The sequence below is a fragment of the Tursiops truncatus genome, chromosome 8 (assembly GCF_011762595.2).
Source record: "Tursiops truncatus isolate mTurTru1 chromosome 8, mTurTru1.mat.Y, whole genome shotgun sequence".
Classification (NCBI taxonomy): Eukaryota; Metazoa; Chordata; class Mammalia; order Artiodactyla; family Delphinidae; genus Tursiops; species Tursiops truncatus.
This window is the reverse complement of record NC_047041.1, coordinates 30498776-30516909: the sequence shown is the minus strand read 5'-3', so window position 1 is coordinate 30516909 and position 18134 is coordinate 30498776. Positions and strand designations below refer to the sequence as shown.

General features: G+C 37.1%; 1 pseudogene; it reads left to right on the top strand.

The window, feature by feature from the left end:
• LOC109552305 (lysine-specific demethylase 4D-like) overlaps positions 1 to 16112 on the top strand; it is a 359102-nt pseudogene extending 342990 nt beyond the window's left edge.
• Positions 16113 to 18134: the final 2022 nt, after the last annotated feature.

Genomic DNA, 18134 nt, shown 5'->3' with positions numbered 1-18134 from the left:
TTACTTCTGTTTCTTTAAATGACATGCTTGTATTGCTTGTGTTTCAGACTCAGGCACTATCTTTTGACCTTGTGACAGTTCAGCTCTATTTTCACCCCAACTACAAATGCTCTTTTACTGTGTCCCCATCTCCCAGTTTAATTACTGTGACTATTCATAGCCAAGCTATGTGGTAAACTGCAAACTTTTACTTTCCTGCATGACACAGAGGAGTTCCCCTTCCCACAGGCAACAAATATGATTAGCATTTTATAGATTCTGCAAGAAATATTTTTAATACTATATGCATTATTTTATCTTTGTTTACTAAGGATAACGTGCCATATGGATTGAACTATATACATTGCCTTTTTTATGTCACAAAAAGTAAATAGAAATTTGTAAACCAAAATTATTTTAGTTATACTCAGAATACATAATTTGAAGCTATATTAGTGAATTTTGGATAGTGAGCAGTGCTCACTGGTGTATTGTCTACCTTTGATAAAGTCACCCAAAGGACTCTTTTCCGTCACCTTAAGAAACTTTTCCTAGTTGTTAGAATAACTCATAAACTTGATGTAAAATCCACCTGCTCAGTGGTGTTGTAAAATTGAAGATTACCGTAAAGGCAAGTCAAGTGAGACGAGCTTGAGTACTTCCTTGGCTGAAAGACTTGCTGATGGGATGACTTTGTCTCTAGATGGATTTTCATTGCACTTTAGTATAGTTTTTCTTATAATCTTTCCCAGTGATTCAGCTTCATTTGTACCCTATGTGGACCACAGAAAAATTATGGGAAAGATGGAAGATATGGGAATTTTTGAAGAGTAGTAGTTGATTTTGTTTCATTTTAGGTTCTATCAGCATCAGAAGTAGGTAACTGGTGCTCTAGTCAGTACAATATAATGTCAGCTCAGAGTCACTCCGCATCTCCCACAACCCTTTGCATTACTGCACGGACCAGGACTTATAGTTTAACATGAAAAATGAGTGGTGATAGCAGGTGTCCTTGACTTGAATGTTTTCAATGTTTCACCTTAATTTTGATATTTGTATCAGGTTAAGTTAATTCACTTCCTTTCCAAGTTTACTAAGACTTTTTGTCATGGATTTATGTTGAATTTTATCAACACATTTTTTCTTTTTTTTGGATATCTTTTGAGATGAGCGTATAATTTTTCTTTTTCACAATGATAATTATATTAAATGATATTCTAATATTAGACTAATCTTACATTTTTGAAATTTGTAATATTAGTAGTAGAGTTTTCAACTCATATATCTATATATATTCAGTTTATATTCATAGCATGTTTGGCTTGTATTTCTGCAATTTGCTTATTGGGGTATAATTTCTAGATTAGACCTGCCTTATAAAATGAGCTGAGTTTTTAATCTCTGAAATAGGTTGTGTTATACTTAAACAATCTTTTACTTTCATCTTTCAAACTCAAAGGAAAAGCAGTTGGTTTTGATACTTTGTTTTGTGGGAGATTTTAAAGTACTGATTCAATTTTTTTTATTGTTATAGGACTATTTAGATTTTAAAAAATGCATCCTTATGTCAGTTTTAATAAATTTTTTAAATGCATTTTTCCATTTCATCTAAGTTTTCAATTATTGGCATAGTTCTTCCTAGTATTTTCTTATTACATTTTTGAATCTGTGCTACATCTATAGATACGACTCTTTTTCAACTCTTAATATTATTTATTTGTGCTTACCTTATATATTTTTCTTATTGACATTGACAGAGATATGTCCATTTTACCTGTATTTTCAAAGAATAAACCTTCAGCTTTGGCAATCATTTCTTGTATATAAGTTTTATGTTTCATTAATTTTGTTCTTACTTAATATAATTTCCTCTTTTACCTTCCTGGTGTCTATTTTGCTGTTCTTTGTAACATTTTCAGTTGAAAATTTATTGATGTTCAACCTTTCTTCTTTTCTAATATGAGTATTTAAAACCATAAATTTCCTTCTAAGAGCCACTTCAACCAGATCTCACAAGTTTGGAGAAGTGTTTTAGTTATCATTAATATCTTAATATTTTCTAAGTTCTATGTTTTCATCTTTGAGCCTTGGAGCTATTTAGGGGTATTTTTAAAATTCCAAATTTAAAAGTTATTCCACTCTTGGTTTGATCTGATTTTCTAACTTAACTACATTGTGATCAGATAATGTGGTTTCTATGACACTAGTCATTTGGCAATTGTTGAGGCTTCCTTTATAGCCTATTATGTGGTCAATTTTTATAAATGTGTTTCTTTGAAAACAATGTATTCAGTTGTTGAGTTTAATGATCTTATATTTGTTCATTAGTTCAAGTTTGTTAATTGTTTGGCTAAAATTGCCTTTATCCTTGATGTAGTCTTATTTTGTCTGCAATCTTTATTAATTGCTGGGAAAGGAATGTTAGATTATCTCACTATAGTGGTGGATTATTTTTATTTCCCTTTGGAATTCTGTCAGTTTCTTCTTCCTGTAGCTTGGAGCTCTCTTTTAGAGGTAGTGGTTTGGAACGTAAAAAAAAATTGATTCCTACTAAACAATGTCAGTGATACACTTAAAAGATTATATTATATTTGGTTCAAAGTGAATTTAACATTGATTTGCTCCCAAGTAATTATCTTAGCATTTTTATAAGTGACTAAGAATATTGTACGCTGTTATTTTTATTTGGGAATTAAAGTTTTCCTTCTAAATCAAAAGCTAGTGCTTATACATCCTCTAAGGGTCTCTAAGTTTATCATCTCATGAAATCCTTATAGCCTCTAGCACAGTGCTGGCTCTTTGATCTGTATCTTTAAAATACCAAAGGCTTCATTAACCATCTACTGACAGAAAGAGATAGTACACACTTCCTTTTTTGGTTATAGTAATGAAACTTTACCTCATTTGCCTCTGATTTTTATGTTTTGTTTCTCTAGATTTTCAACACATCATTATTTGAACCACCTCCTCCAAGATATGGAAATGTTTCAGATGTTCCACCTTTTAGTGCCTTTTCTCCACAAGGTATGCCAGAGGTAAAAATGCATGCAATAAAATAAAAATAACAAAGAGAACTTCCTTATACATACAAGCAATAATTAAAGAGGTATTAAGAAGGTTTTTGATGTAATCCAAATTCATCTTTTTTTACATTGAAGAAATAGAATTTCTTAGTAATAAAAAGGAATACATACTACTTTTTGTTCATAGTTTTTTTAAGATAATAAAATTTACTATACTGAGATGGAGAAATCCAAAATGTACATTTATTGACTTTTGACAAATGCATACACCTGTGTAATGCAAACCCCATCAACATATAGAATACTACTATCACTTCAGAAAGTACTTTTAAGCCCCTTCTCAATCAACTCCACACACTCTCAAGGCAATCATTCTTCTGATTTTTTTTTTTGCCACCTTTGATTAGTTTTGCCTATACTAGAAATTCATATAGATAGAATTGATAGCATGTAATCATTTGTGTCTATTTTCTTTCACTAAGCATAGGGTCTGTGAAATTCACATGTTTTGCATTTATCAGTAGATTGTTCCTTTTTATTGCCAAGTAATTTCCATTGTATGAAAATACTACATATCTTACTACCACTGTATAACTTGGACTAATTTTCAAAGAACTTGAATGAGAATTTGAAATTGTTGCCATTTTCAAGTGAAGAGTACGAATGTCCGTTTTAGAAAATGTTATGTGGTTTACTCAATAAAGCAGTGTCGGGGCTTCCCTGGTGGCGCAGTGGTTGAGAGTCTGCCTGCCGATGCAGGGGACACGGGTTCGTGCCCCGGTCCGGGAGGATCCCACATGCTGCGGAGCCGCTGGGCCCGTAAGCCATGGCCGCTGAGCCTGCGCGTCCGGAGCCTGTGCTCCGCAATGGGAGAGGCCACAACAGTGAGAGGCCCGTGTACCACCAAAAAAAAAAAATAAAGAATAAAGCAGTGTGTATAACTATCATCTGAGATTTCACAGTAAATCCCCAGATTCTTGCATAGTACTTTTTTTTTATAAGAAAGTTAAATTTGAAAGAGTTGAATATAATTTATTAATGTCTTTTAAAATGTTATGTCTCCTACCATAATATTTAACATTAAGTAGATTCAGTTTTGGACATACTGAGTTTCAGGTGCCTAAGATATATTCCAAGAAGTTGCTAATAGACAGTTGGGCATATTGAAGTATCACTCAATAGGGAGATAAGGGCTTGACTATCATCGAAACATCCTAAGTAAAAAATTTACATTTAGAATTGAATTTATTTATTTATTTATTTATTTTTTGCGGAAAAAAGGAAAAATAGCTCTTATTTTTCTTAAATCTGAAGAAATGACAGAAAATGTGTTTTTATTTTGAGGTGGAGTTTACATGTAACAAAATGCACAGGTCTTGAGTTAATTCAATAAATTTTTTAAATTGCATGTATCTATATCACTCAAAATAAGATATAGGACATTTCTGTGACTCCAGAAGTTCTCTGGTGCCCCTTTGTGGTGAATTTTTACCATATCCCCCTAGAAGCAACCACTTCCTGATATCTGTCATCATTGATTAGTTTGGTTTTGAACTTCATATAAATGGAATCAGATAGTAGCTATTCTTTTGTGTGTTGGTGGAAAATCAAATAACAGTCAAGCTAAGAAGAAAGAAAAGAGAATTTTATTTGAGTCAAACTGAGGATTATAACCCAGGGAACAGATTTGCAGAAGCTCTGAGAACTGTTCCATTGGTCAGGAGTTAGAGATGCAATTTTATGCATTTCTGAGGCAAAGAATTTCTGTGTTATATTGACAGGTTAGCATTTTACATAAAGTTGATCAAAGATGTTTTGGTCAATACAGCTCCCTGTATGGGATGAAAAAGAAATTAAAATAACCTTAAAACTACAACGTTGGTGTCTGAATAAAGCAGCCATTTTTCTTAAAGGTTGATTACATCCTCCTGTTTGAGGAGGTCTGGTTAATGTACAATACAGATGCACATTGCACATTGGGAAAGGCCTACCACAAAGCGGGCATACTATTCTTTTCCTGTCTTAGTTTGATTTCCCGGTCATAGAAAAGTTTATGATTTTCCCTCATCATTTGCCTTGCTGCTCTCACTCAGTACAACGATTAGAGATTAGTTATGTTATTGTGTGTGTTAATAGTTTCTTCCCTTTACTTGCTGAGTAGAATTCTATTATGGGACTGTTCTACAAATTGCTTATTCATTCTCCTATTTACAAACAGCTGGACTGTGTCCCATATGGGCTACCTAGATTCAGCTGCTATGAGCAATTTTGTACAGGTCTTTTTGTGGACATATGTTTCCATCTTTCTTGGGTAAATACCTAGGAGTGTAATTGTTCTGCCACAGGGCATAATTCTGCATAACATTATTTTTCAAAGAAGTTATTTAAAGTGACTCTCTAATTATACATTCTTACAAGAATGTATGAGAGTATCAGTTGCTCCACATTTTCGCTAACATTTGAAACTGTCTTTCTAATTGTAACAGTTCTAGTAGATGCAATTTAAGAATGTGTGTGTGTGTTTTTTTTTAACATCTTTATTGGAGTATAATTGCTTTACAATGGTGTGTTAGTTTCTGCTTTACAACAAAATGAATCAGTTATATATATACATACGTTCCCATATATCTTCCCTCTTGTGTCTCCCTCCCTCCCACCCTCCCTATCCCACCCCTCCAGGCAGTCACAAAGCACCGAGCTGATCTCCTGTGCTATGCGGCTGCTTCCCACTAGCTATCTACCTTAAGTTTGTTATTGTATATATGTCCATGCCTCTCTCTCGCTTTGTCACAGCTTACCCTACCCCCTCCCCATATCCTCAAGTCCATTCTCTAGTAGATCTGTGTCTTTATTCCTGTCTTACCCCTAGGTTCTTCATGACATTTTTTTTTCTTAAATTCCATATATATGTGTTAGCATACGGTATTTGTCTCTCTCTTTCTGACTTACTTCACTCTGTATGACAGACTCTACGTGTATCCACCTCATTACAAATAGCTCAGTTTCGTTACTTTTTATGGCTGAGTAATATTCCATTGTATATATGTGCCACATCTTCTTTATCCATTCATCCGATGATGGACACTTAGGTTGTTTCCATCTCCGGGCTATTTTAAATAGAGCTGCAATGAACATTTTGGTACATGACTCTTTTTGAATTATGGTTTTCTCAGGGTATATGCCCAGTAGTGGGATTACTGGGTCGTATGGTAGTTCTATTTGTAGTTTTGTAAAGAACCTCCATACTGTTCTCCATAGTGGCTGTATCAATTTACATTCTCACCAACAGTGCAAGAGGGTTCCCTTTTCTCCACACTCTCTCCAGCATTTATTGTTTGTACAGTTTTTGATGATGGCCGTTGTGACCAGTGTGAGATGATATCTCAGTGTAGCTTTGATTTGCATTTCTCTAATGATAAACGATGTTGAGCATTCTTTCATGTGTCTGCTGGCAATCTGTATATCTTCTTTGGAGAAATGTCTATTTAGGTCTTCTGCCCATTTTTGGAGTGGGTTGTTTGTTTTTATAATGTTGAGCTGCATGAGCTGCTTGTAAATTTTGGAGATTGATCCTTTGTCAGTTGCTTCATTTGCAAATATTTTCTCCCATTCTGAGTGAACCCTATATTTCTAATAATTTGTCTATCAATGCAAATTAATGATTAGATTTTAATGAGAATGTTTCAGGTATTTACACATTAAGGATAATGCTTGTTAAGGATGTGTATATTTGTGTTCTGTACTTTTTTCCTGATTTTGTTTACATAGGCACTCTTTCTATAATGGTAGATTTTTATCTGCGTCCCCTGTTTTATTATAACGTGATATGCTTGTACTTTTCTCTCTATTCTCTTTTGCTTATGTTTTTACACTTTTCGTGGTCTACAAATTGCATTTTGGTTTCAGTCATCATTTCTATTGGGTGTTATGTTTTCTTTTGTAATTGTTTCAGCTTATATCATTGTTTTCCTTTCCCTAATTTTTCTTTTGGGTTAAGCCACCCAATTTCTTGAGTTGAGTGCTTAACTCCTTTCTTTTCAAGCTTGCTTAATGTCCTTACTGTTCAATTAGATATTCCTCTTTTTCTGTCTTATGATTTGTCCTAATTCTTTATTTTTAAATTTCAGCTTTATTGCTGTATAATTGACTTTTAAAATTGTAAAATATTCAGTCAACTTTATGGTGATTTGCTATACATTGTGAAAGGATTCCCCCCATCTAGTTAATTAACACATTTCCTTCATATATTTACTTTTTTTGGTAAGAACATTTAAATCCTACTCTTCTGGAAAATTTCAACTATACATCACGTTGTTATCAACTATAATCACCATGGTTAACATTAGCTCCTGAGACTTTTTTCACTGTGTACCCTTTTACCCTCCCTTCCCTGACCTCCCCCGCAACCACTTTTCTACTCTGGTTCTGTAAGCTTTACTCTTTTTTTTTTTTTTAAGATTCCACATATAAGTGATACCACGCCATATTTGTCTTTCTCTGTCTTATTTTACTGGACATAATATCCTCCAAGACCATCCATATTGTTGCAAATGACAAAATTTCATTCTTTTTATGGCTGAGTAGTATTCCATTGTATGTATGTACCACATCTTCTGTATCCATTCAACCATCACTGGACATGTTGGTTGTTTCCATATCTTATCCATTGTGAATGTGGGAGGGCAGATATCTCCTTGATATTGTTTTTATTTCCTTTAGCTATATACCCAGAAGTGAGACTGCAGCATCATATGGTGGTTCTAGTTACAATTTTTGAGGAACCTCCATACTGTTTTCCATAGTATGCACCATAGCTGCACCAGTTTACATGCCTACCAAAAGAGTGTACTTTTTGCCCTTAAATTCAAACTTTGAAATTAAGATTGCTATACAATTGTCTTTTACTTGATGTTAAATCAGTTTGTTTTGTCATCCACTTATTTTCAATATTTTGTACTTTCTTTAGGTTTGGCTTGGAAACTTCCATGAAGAGACTTGCTGCTACAGTGAGGTGAGAAGCCACCCATGCACTCAAGTGTGGGAATCTAGAGAGGTCTCAGGCACTTATACCCCCAACAGAGGAAACTCACAGAGCTGCAGACTGAGGCAGGACTTGGCTTAGAGAGCCGTCTCCTGTGGGAAATACTGGATTTCCTTTGGCTCCAAAATGCTGACAAGAGTGGAATCCTTCTGGTGGATGGACAAGCCTGGAGAAGATACCACCTCGTTTGTTTAAAAGTTCAAGTCTGAGTTCCAGCCCTAACATAGAGCTTGTTGCTTTTGTGTGGATAGAGAGGAAGCTCATTTGTATCTGGGGCTAGAGAAGGGAGAGGCAGCATCTTGTAGCTCATGTTAAATATTTGAGTTTTTTCAGCTTGAAATGAGAAGGCATTGGAAGTTGAAAATAGCATTTGACATGATATAATTTGCATATTTAACTAATCACCTTAAGTGTTCTGTGGACCCCTTGGGGGCAGGAGAAGTAGATAGAACATCTAAGTAATACAGGTGAGAATCGATGGTTACTGACTTAGGCCATAGTGTTGAGAATGCACAGAAGTGGCCAAACTCAGAATAAATTTTGGAAATTGAAAATGATAGTTTAGATGCAGAAGGAAACATTTTGGAGAATCAAACCACCTCTCTCTTCCCTCCAGCTGTCCCCTACAGAATTTCAGTAAGATTCTGAAATTTGAAGCACCATGTAAAACTACAGGCCAGGAGCAATGAAAAAGTAAGGCTTCTTTGAAGTTCTCATTGAGGAGTAGCAAAAGCCCATGTGTCCTCCCTATCACCATGCAGCTAGGCAACTCTGTGGTAGTATATTCTGTGGAAAACTGAAGCTGAGAGACTGAACTCCAGATCCTCAGTGGAGGATGGCAGTGACATGCTTGGCTGAAAAGATGATTAAGCCCTGTATTGAGATGGTGGAACCACATGATGGAAGCAGACTGGAATTACTGAGAAGGCAGCAGCCCTGGAGAGCAACTGGACCATAGTAGATCTCATATGAGCAAGGAGTAAACTTTCATGTGATAAGTAACTGAGATCTTGGGGGCTTTTGGTCCTTTAATTTAGGTCAGTTGTGGATATGGCAGTGCAGAGAAATATGGGAACTCTGAGAAGCCTCTATGAAGACAGTAGCCTGGCTCATATTGCTATTTTAAATTTTAGAACCTGAAATTTTCCTTGTTACATTTCAGGGATATCACAATCTCTTCCCGGCAGATACACGCTCCAAATAGCCTAGGATAACAAAATGGGGGGTTTTGAAGCAAAAGAAACAAAAATAAATTTCAGAAAATATTTCTTCCACTACACTCCCTATGTTTTCACTTCACTTTTGTACTTGAAAGAACATTTCCTTTGCCCAATAAAGAGAAGCAATGTTAAAAATACAGTTTAGTTTTTACCAGTACACTGGTTCCTAAATGAGTCTCCTTGACCTAAGTAGGCATTTCTCAAAAGAAGATATACAAATGGCCAACAGGCACATGAAAAGATGCTCCACATCGCTAATTATCAGAGAAATGCAAATCAAAACCACAGAGGGGTATCACCTCACACCTGTCAGAATGGCCATCATCAAAATGTCTACAAATAATAAATGCTGGAGAGGGTGTGGATGAAGGGGAGCCCTCTTACACTTTCGGTGGGACTGCAGATTGGTTCAGCCACTATGGAAAACTGTATGGAGGTTGCTTAAGAAACTACAAATAGAGCTACCATATGATCCAACAATCCCATTCCTAGGCGTATATCTGGAAAAGACGAAACCTCTAATTCGGAAAGATACATGCACACCAGTGTTCATAGCAGCCTTATTTACAATAGTCAAGACATGGAAACAAACCAAGTGCCCCTCAACCGATGATTGGTTTAAGAAGAAGTGGTACATACATACCATGGAATATTACTCAGCCAGAGAAAGATGAAATATTGCCACTTGCAGCAGCATAGATGGACCTAGAGAATATCATACAAAGTGAAGTAAGACAGAAAAAGACAAATATATCACTTACATGTGTAATCTCAAAAACAATACAAGTGACTCTATATACAAAACAGAAACACACAGACATAGAAAACAAACTTGTGGTTAGCTAAGGGGAAAGGGAGCAGGGGAGGGATAAATGAGGGCTATGGTATTAACAGATACACACTACTGTACAGAAAACACATAAGCAACAAGGATTTGCAAAACAAAACAAAAACAACAAAACAAAACACACAAGGATTTGCTATATAGCACAGGGAACTGTATTCATTATCTTGTAATAACCTATTATGAAAAATAATCTGAAAAAATATGTATATAACAATCACTTTTCTGTACACCGGCGACTAACACAATATTGCAAATCAAGTATACTTCTGTTAAAAAAAAAATTAGTCTTCTTGAAAGGATCAGGAGTTGGGGGTGGTAATGAAGGGGGTTCATCAAGCAATTCTATTGAAAATTCTATTTTATTTCAATTCAACCGGCACACTCAGTTTGGATACCCACAATCTGGACCACTCTTCTCAGGAAAAGATGCCCAAATCCAACTGTTCTTCCATGTCCAGTAAGTTTTTGCTATACTTAATCTTGGAAAAGCAAGGGACATTGACAATGACAATTACATAGAGGCAAGGATAGAGCCACCTTTGTTCTCACTGCCACGATCTCTCCTAGGCCTCTCTCCACTTCTGAAAAATAACAATCACGAGTCCAGTGTATATTCATCAAGTTTGTAGACAAAAGGCTGTGAAACCGAAAGTAGTATGTCGTGTTGGTTTAACAACTTACCCCCACCATCACCTTTTAGAAGAGTCAGTATTACATCACAGGTGCTCAATAAGTGCAGCTATAGATATGTGCTTGGCGGGTGAAGGAGAGAGAATATGACCCAGAACTTGATACAGTATTATTCCTCTTCAAAATAAAGTCCTCTCAATATGCTGAAATGGAGTCCTCTCTGGACTCCTCCTGCCCCTTGCACTGACACCTGCCATGATGCCTTCTCTCTCTTACACACACACACACACACACACACACACACACACGATAGGCCAGTAGTACATTGGGAAAGACCTGGGAATTCTACTCAGGATATCTGGCGTGCTGGTTTCAGTAATGTGGGGGTAATTACTTGGCCTCTCTGATCCTCCAGTTAAGAGGCAGCATATTGTTACCAGATTTTTTTCAGAGATTTCAGGAATTTTTAATACAACATGAAAATTCTGATTTTTGTGCATCATTTTCCATAGTGTTTATTTTAATAATGTCACTAATGGCTTCTAAAAGGCTTTACAGTGCTGGGCATAAATTAAACCCCCCCCTTTTTTTTTACCATTTCCTAATCTGCTGAATTCCAGTTATATTTATTATTTATTTTATTTTAGTGAAGTATAGATGATTTACAATGTTATGTTAGTTTCAGGTGTATAGCGAAGTGATTCAGTTGTAAATACATATATATCATTTTTTTTCAGATTCTTTTCCCTTATAGATTATTACAAAATATTGAGTATAGTTCCCTGTGCTATACAGTAGGTCCTTGTTGGTTATCTATTTTATATATAGTAGTGTGTATATGTTAATCCCAAACTCCTAATTTATCCCTCCTCCCCCTTTCCCTTTTGCTAACCATAAGTTTGTTTTCTAGGTCTGTGGATCTATTTCTGTTTTGTATATAAGTTCATTTGTATCATTTTTTTTTCAAGATTCCATGTATAAGTAATATCATATGGTATTTGTCTTTCTCTTTCTGACTTACTTCACTTAGTATGATAATCTCTCAGTCATTCCATGCTGCTGCAAATGACATTATTTCATATTTTTATGGCTGAGTAATATGCCATTGTGCGTAATATATACCACATGTTCTTTATCCATTCAACTGTCAGTGGACATTTAGGTTGCTTCCATGTCTTGGTTAATGTAAATAGTGCTGCAATGAATGTTGGGGTGCATGTATCTTATTGAATTACGGTTTTCTTGGTGCAGCCACTATGGAGAACAGTATGGAGGTTCCTTAAAAAACTAAAAATACAGCTACCATATGATCCTGCAGTCCCACCCCTGGGCATATATCCAGAAAATCCTGATTTTAAAATGATATTTATTTAAATAATTTAAATAATAAGTAAACAAATAAATAACAATACTGTGTGACCCAACACCCTGCAGTTCAAAGAAAACATGCCTTTAGGTTAGCGTTTCCCCGTGGACCACCCTTTCCAACTCTGAAAACAGCCCGACCCCCTTATCTCTGGTTGACAGAACAGGAGTAAACCTAGTGTTTATGGCCTATGGAGTGAGTCATTGTTTTTAACACCCCCTTTCTCTGTATGACAAAATTATTTTGTCATAATCAGGAAACAAAATGAATAAGAATACTGACTGGAAAGGAAATGCAGAAAGTGAAATTTTCAGTTACTGAACATCGTAATGAATGTTAAAGTTTTTTTTTTCAGCCTGAACTTCATTGTAATTGATCTTTGCACATTTGGGTTAAAATTTGTCAGTATATCTTGACTCATAGTTAATTGAAGAACAATTTTTTTTGGATTTGCATTTTATTTATTTATTAAAAATTTTAAAATTTGAAATATAGTTGATTTACACTGTGCAAATCTCTGCTGTACAGCAAAGTGACTCAGTTATACACTTATGGACATTCTTTTTTAATATTCTTTTCATTATGGTTTAATCACAGGATATCAAATATAGTTCCCTGTGCTATACAGTAGGACCTTGTCATTCATCCATTCTGTATATAATAGCTTGCATCTGCTAACCCAAAACTCCCAGTCCTTTCTTCCCCTACTCCCTTCCCCTTTGACAACCACAAGTCTGTTCTCTATGTCTGTGAGTCTGTTTCTGTTTTGTACATACGTTCATTTGTGCCATATTTTAAATTACACATATAAGTTATATCATATGGTATTTATCTTTTTCTGACTTACTTCACTTAGTATGATAATCTCTAGTTGCATCCATTTTGCTGCAAATGGCATTATTTCATAAAGAACACGTCTTATTAATTTAATTTTAAAGTTTTCTTTCACATGGAGCAACCAACATACAAATAGGAAAAATCTTAAACTTAGGGATAATTTTGTCAGAGTCATAAAAAATCCCATTTCACATTAATTTCCAGAAATCACAGTGCTGTCCATGTCTGTTTCTTTGGGATTGAATTTATCATCTTTCATATGTCTCTACAGTTGAAAATTTTAAAATACCAAAAAACTCCACATGGTCACAGGGAATGACAGAAATGATGGAATTCAAATTCTGTTTTCTTATTTTTATAATCCCATATTTTGATTTATCTCAAATCTACTGTTTAAATACAGGAATCAGTAGTGCTATAGAAATTGGCAAAGCGAATTTTACCATAGTGAGCATGAACTGTTATGGACTTACTTTTAAGGGTATGTGTGTAGCTGAGTCCTCATTAGTCCACAGTTAACTTCAGCAAAAAGTTCTCTAAATTAAATTCTATGTGGGACACAATATCTATTAAAGATAAGTAATAAAAATATGCTAACTTGAAGTCTACATATACATTATTAAAATTCAACAGTAATTTCAATATTTATTTAGAATAGAGACTAAGACAAGATTTTTGAAGGGGGATTATTTCATCAATGCTATTTATTAGAATTTCTGGCACATGGAGACTGAGATTTAGTCATTCTGGAAAGATGAAGCAAGCCATCCAAGAACTCAGAGTTCATTAGCAGAAGACCAGGACTGGAACTCAGATACCTTGTTTCCTAGCACTGGGTAATAAGATGGGTAACACTGCAACATGAAACAATTCCTCAGGACTGTAAAAGGGAAATAAAAATAATTATTAATTATTTTAATATTATACCAACCATTAATTTATTGCTTATTGTGAACTAGGCATTGTGATATGTGTTTTATATAGACTGTCTCATTTAATTCTCACAACAACAATTCTGTAATTATTATTCCCATTATGCAGATGAGAAAACTGAGGCTTGTGAGATGTGTGTCATCAGAAAGGTAAAGGTGGGAGAGAGCACATTGATCAACAGGGCTGTCTAGAGCTGTGAGCTCCTGCTGCAGCCACTGCCACTTTCCCTCCCACCTCCACCCACATAGCAATTCATCTTTTCACTTTTGGGTTCTGGGAATTTAGGTGGGGTCTGAGTTCTAGACTCTAACAACCTGTGGGTTTGCAGGTGTAATATCTAATCTTCATTGCTTGGTGAACGAGAGAGGGTGGGACAGATATCACCCAGGGCCCTTCCTCAGTGAAGCATGAACCCCTTATAATGATAGTACGTTGACAACAGTAGCTCCAATGGGATCCAGACAGCCTGTGGGCTGCTCTTTCATGCTCCCAAATCCTGTTTGTGTCTGGACCTTTAACAGTTTGTCTGGGAGAGTTTGAAACTGCCTTGTCTCGGGTTACCAATTAGAAAAATACAACCCCTGTGTACTGATACTTACTTCTCATTTTTCACTTTGTATTCTCCTCACTCAGGCTATGAGACTTGGGCTGGAAATCCTGCCCTTCCTTTATAAGATTCCTGAAGCTAAAACATTCCAGCATTTTGTGATTTAAAAAAAAAAAAAAAGGTGTTCTCCCTATCCTGGAGAGGCAGAGCAGTAAACAAATAGATTTCTCCAAAGAATAATTAATAATTCAAATACTTTTATCAATTAATAGGCTACCAGTATACTTAATAACAGAGGCTGAAATATTTAATGTTGTATTTGTTTTTCATGTTCCTCTCTGCTGCCTTAGAAAGCTGTCTTCATATTTTATTTTCTCATTGCCCCTTATGTCCCCTCATTTGATGTAGTTTTTGGAGGATTTGAGGCAAGAGGCAAACACTAAGAGGTAGATTGCCACTTGGATGTTTGACTTAGTATCTTCTGTATTTTGGGGAAACACAAATTGCTAGGGACTTGGAATCTGAAGAACAAGATTTTAACCATTCTTCTGGCACTAATTTGTGTTAAATTAGGCAAAAATCTTAACCTCTGTGGGCCTCAGTTACACTGCTTGTTAGGTGAGAGTAATAACCTCAACTCCCAGGACCATTCTGAGAATTACACTCTTGGCATAGAGTAGGGGAACAAAAAATCTTCTTTCACAGGGACCACAGGAAATAGGACCTAAATAACTGATGTGTAAATATTATGCACCTTGAAGTTAGAACTGTGTTTCAGATCTCTGGAATATTCTTTTGTATACGACAAGAGTTTGTTCTTCAGTTTGACTCGCCATGTGTTTCCTGCCTATTTGTGTTGGCTGCATAATCTAGAGGTGCCTTATTTTCCTGGTGGGAATAGTGGAGAGGAGAATTTTGTGCATCCTTTGATGTGGCCAATCCTTAACTTGAGCTTTTGTCTGATGCCAGAGACATGATTCATCTCTGAGACCATGTCCTCGAGAAGTACTTTTACCCATGAAAGAGCAGAAAAAAGCCCCGGCTCTGATGTTTGACCAGGTAAGGGAGAGACTAGCTTGAGAACTGCTCTCCTTCCACCTACAGACTCCCGGAAGAGGAAAGCACAGGTGCTTTCACCATGAAACTAATAAAACCTGAGTCGGAAGCTTTGAAGTTGTTTAAAACGTTCAGAGATCTGGGCTGCTGCCGAAGTTGGAAGCCTAGAGTGCATAGTTTTCTTTTAAGGATACCACTTATGATATTTTGATTCTGAAAATTCAAGATTATGAAATGGGAACTGGAGGCAAAGGAAACTACCAGTAAATCAATCTGTGTAATAAAGTAATAGGAATTTCCTATTTTTCCTGGTGGTCCCCAGGAAGTGTTCAAAGGCCTCTGAACTTGGGGAAGCATAAGGGAAAATACAGGCAAGAGGAGAGGGAAGAGTACCACAGATGTTGAGGATAAGGGTCTGAGAAGAGAAACAGCCAGGAAAGGACATCGGGCTGATATGGTCAGGAAATGTTACAAGAGAGCCTTAATAGTCAGTTGTAAGTTGTTTCCTCTTCTGTGCTCTAATCTTCTCCTTAAACCTGCTACTCACATCAACTCTGTGATTGTGATGACCTGGGGCATGGGGAAGAGGGGCTGTGTCCATGCTGAAGGGGACAGCAGGCCCAGGGCGGGTGACAAGGCACAGATGACCATAATGATGATCTGAGGAGGAGCTTGGAGAAAAGATGATGGAACAAATAAGAGATGAGAGAGAATGCAAGCATCCCCCCAGCATGGAAACTCTCAGAGGATCTGACTGGTGATAACTTAAACTCAGTGCAGAAAGGGGGCTCTCATTTTTGTATTTAGATAGTGAAAATTGTGACCTCAGAGGTGGAAATTTGGACCGAAAATGCAATACTCTGAGCTGGCTCAGACACATGTCCACCCAGAGAGTAAGGCCAGGCCAACTTGGATCTCAAAGAGGGGAAGATACCGATGATCTGTGCACAGACACACTCCACTTGTGGGTTGTGGGAAGGTGGTCAGACAGCCAGAGGCTCAGAGCACACTTCCCAGGCTTTACCGGGCTCAGCTCATCAAAGAGACTGCCAGAATTTTAAGAGGAATTCCCATCAGAGTGGGAGGATAGACCAGCACCAGGGGAATGAGAAAGAGAGGAAGAAAATTCCACTTAGAAACAACAAACAGAACCAAAGAACAAAGGGTGGAATTCCAGGAAGATATAACAGAAATTTTCTCCCCAAGGTGAAATGTGTGTGAAAATCACTTTTTCATTCAGAATCGTGGTGTCTGTAGTATTCTGGGGAAAGCTCCAGAAAGTCAGACAACTCACTTCTCAGGAAGTCATATATGCATGAGGCTGCAAGTGCAGAGCACAGAGCAAGCCCAGTCACATAGCTCTTTTTTTTTTTTTTTTGGCTGCGTTGGGTCTTCGTTGTGGTGCGCGGGCTTCTCATTGTGGTGGCTTCTCTTGTTGCAGAGTACAGGCTCCAGGCACATGGACTTCAGTAGTTGCAGCACATGGGCTCAGTAGTTGTGGCTCGCGGGCTCCAGAGTGCAGGCTCAGCAGTTGTGGCACATGGGCTCGGCGGCATGTGGGATCTCCCCAGACGAGGGATCGAACCCGTGTCCCCTGCATCGGCAGTTGGATTCTTAACCACTGCGCCACCAGGGAAGGCCCAGTCACAGAGCTCTTGACCTCACTTGTGTGTTTTCCACCTCCCAGCCTTGCCTAAGCCATCCTTCCCCTCTTTCCAAATCTCTGAATCATCTTCCCATGCTAACTGTATCTGGAAGGCTTGTGTCTGCTCCCATCAGCCCTCAGGCATATCCCCATGCAGAGCTGACCGTTGACTGATGTGCAGAACTAAATGCAGCTCTTCCTTTACTGCATTGAGGGGTATTTTTCATATGTGTTTGCTCTGGATGCACTGAAGTCTTTCTCAGGGAAGGCTTAGTGGCTTACAGCATTGGACATGGGCTCCAATCCTGGCTCTGCCTCTTTTTAGCTATATGACTGGGGCAAGTTCACCTAACCTAGAAATAGAGAAACAGTAATACCCACCTCACTGAGTTGTTGTGAAGATCAAATAAAACTACACATGAAAAGCACTTACACGGTGTCTGGCACATACTAAATGCTCAATAAAAAAGATTATTCGGGCTTCCCTGGTGGCGCAGTGGTTGAGAGTCCGCCTGCCGATGCAGGGGACATGGGTTCGTGCCCCGGTCCGGGAAGATCCCACATACTGCGGAGCGGCTGGGCCCGTGAGCCATGGCCGCTGAGGTGGTGCGTCCGGAGCCTGTGCTCCGCAACGGGAGAGGCCACAACAGTGAGAGGCCTGTGCACCGCAAAAAAAAAAAAAAAAAAAAGATTATTCACTGGAACTCACACACTGCTGGCTGGAGTGTACATTAGGACAACCCCTTTTGAAGATAATTTTTTGGTATATATTATATATTAAAGCTGAACATATACATAGATTATGAACCAACAATTCTACTCAAAGGTATATAGTCTTTTGTTAGTTTAAAAGATCACCGTCTTGGGAAATATGTTCTGAGTTCTAAAGAGCCAACTAACAAAGTTTTGAAATACAACCTAAGTATAACTTGAGGACTGTTTTGTATTTTATTAATAATGCTGTGGTTTGGTACTCTTTGGTACTTAAATTCCTGAGCCTTACTGGCTTG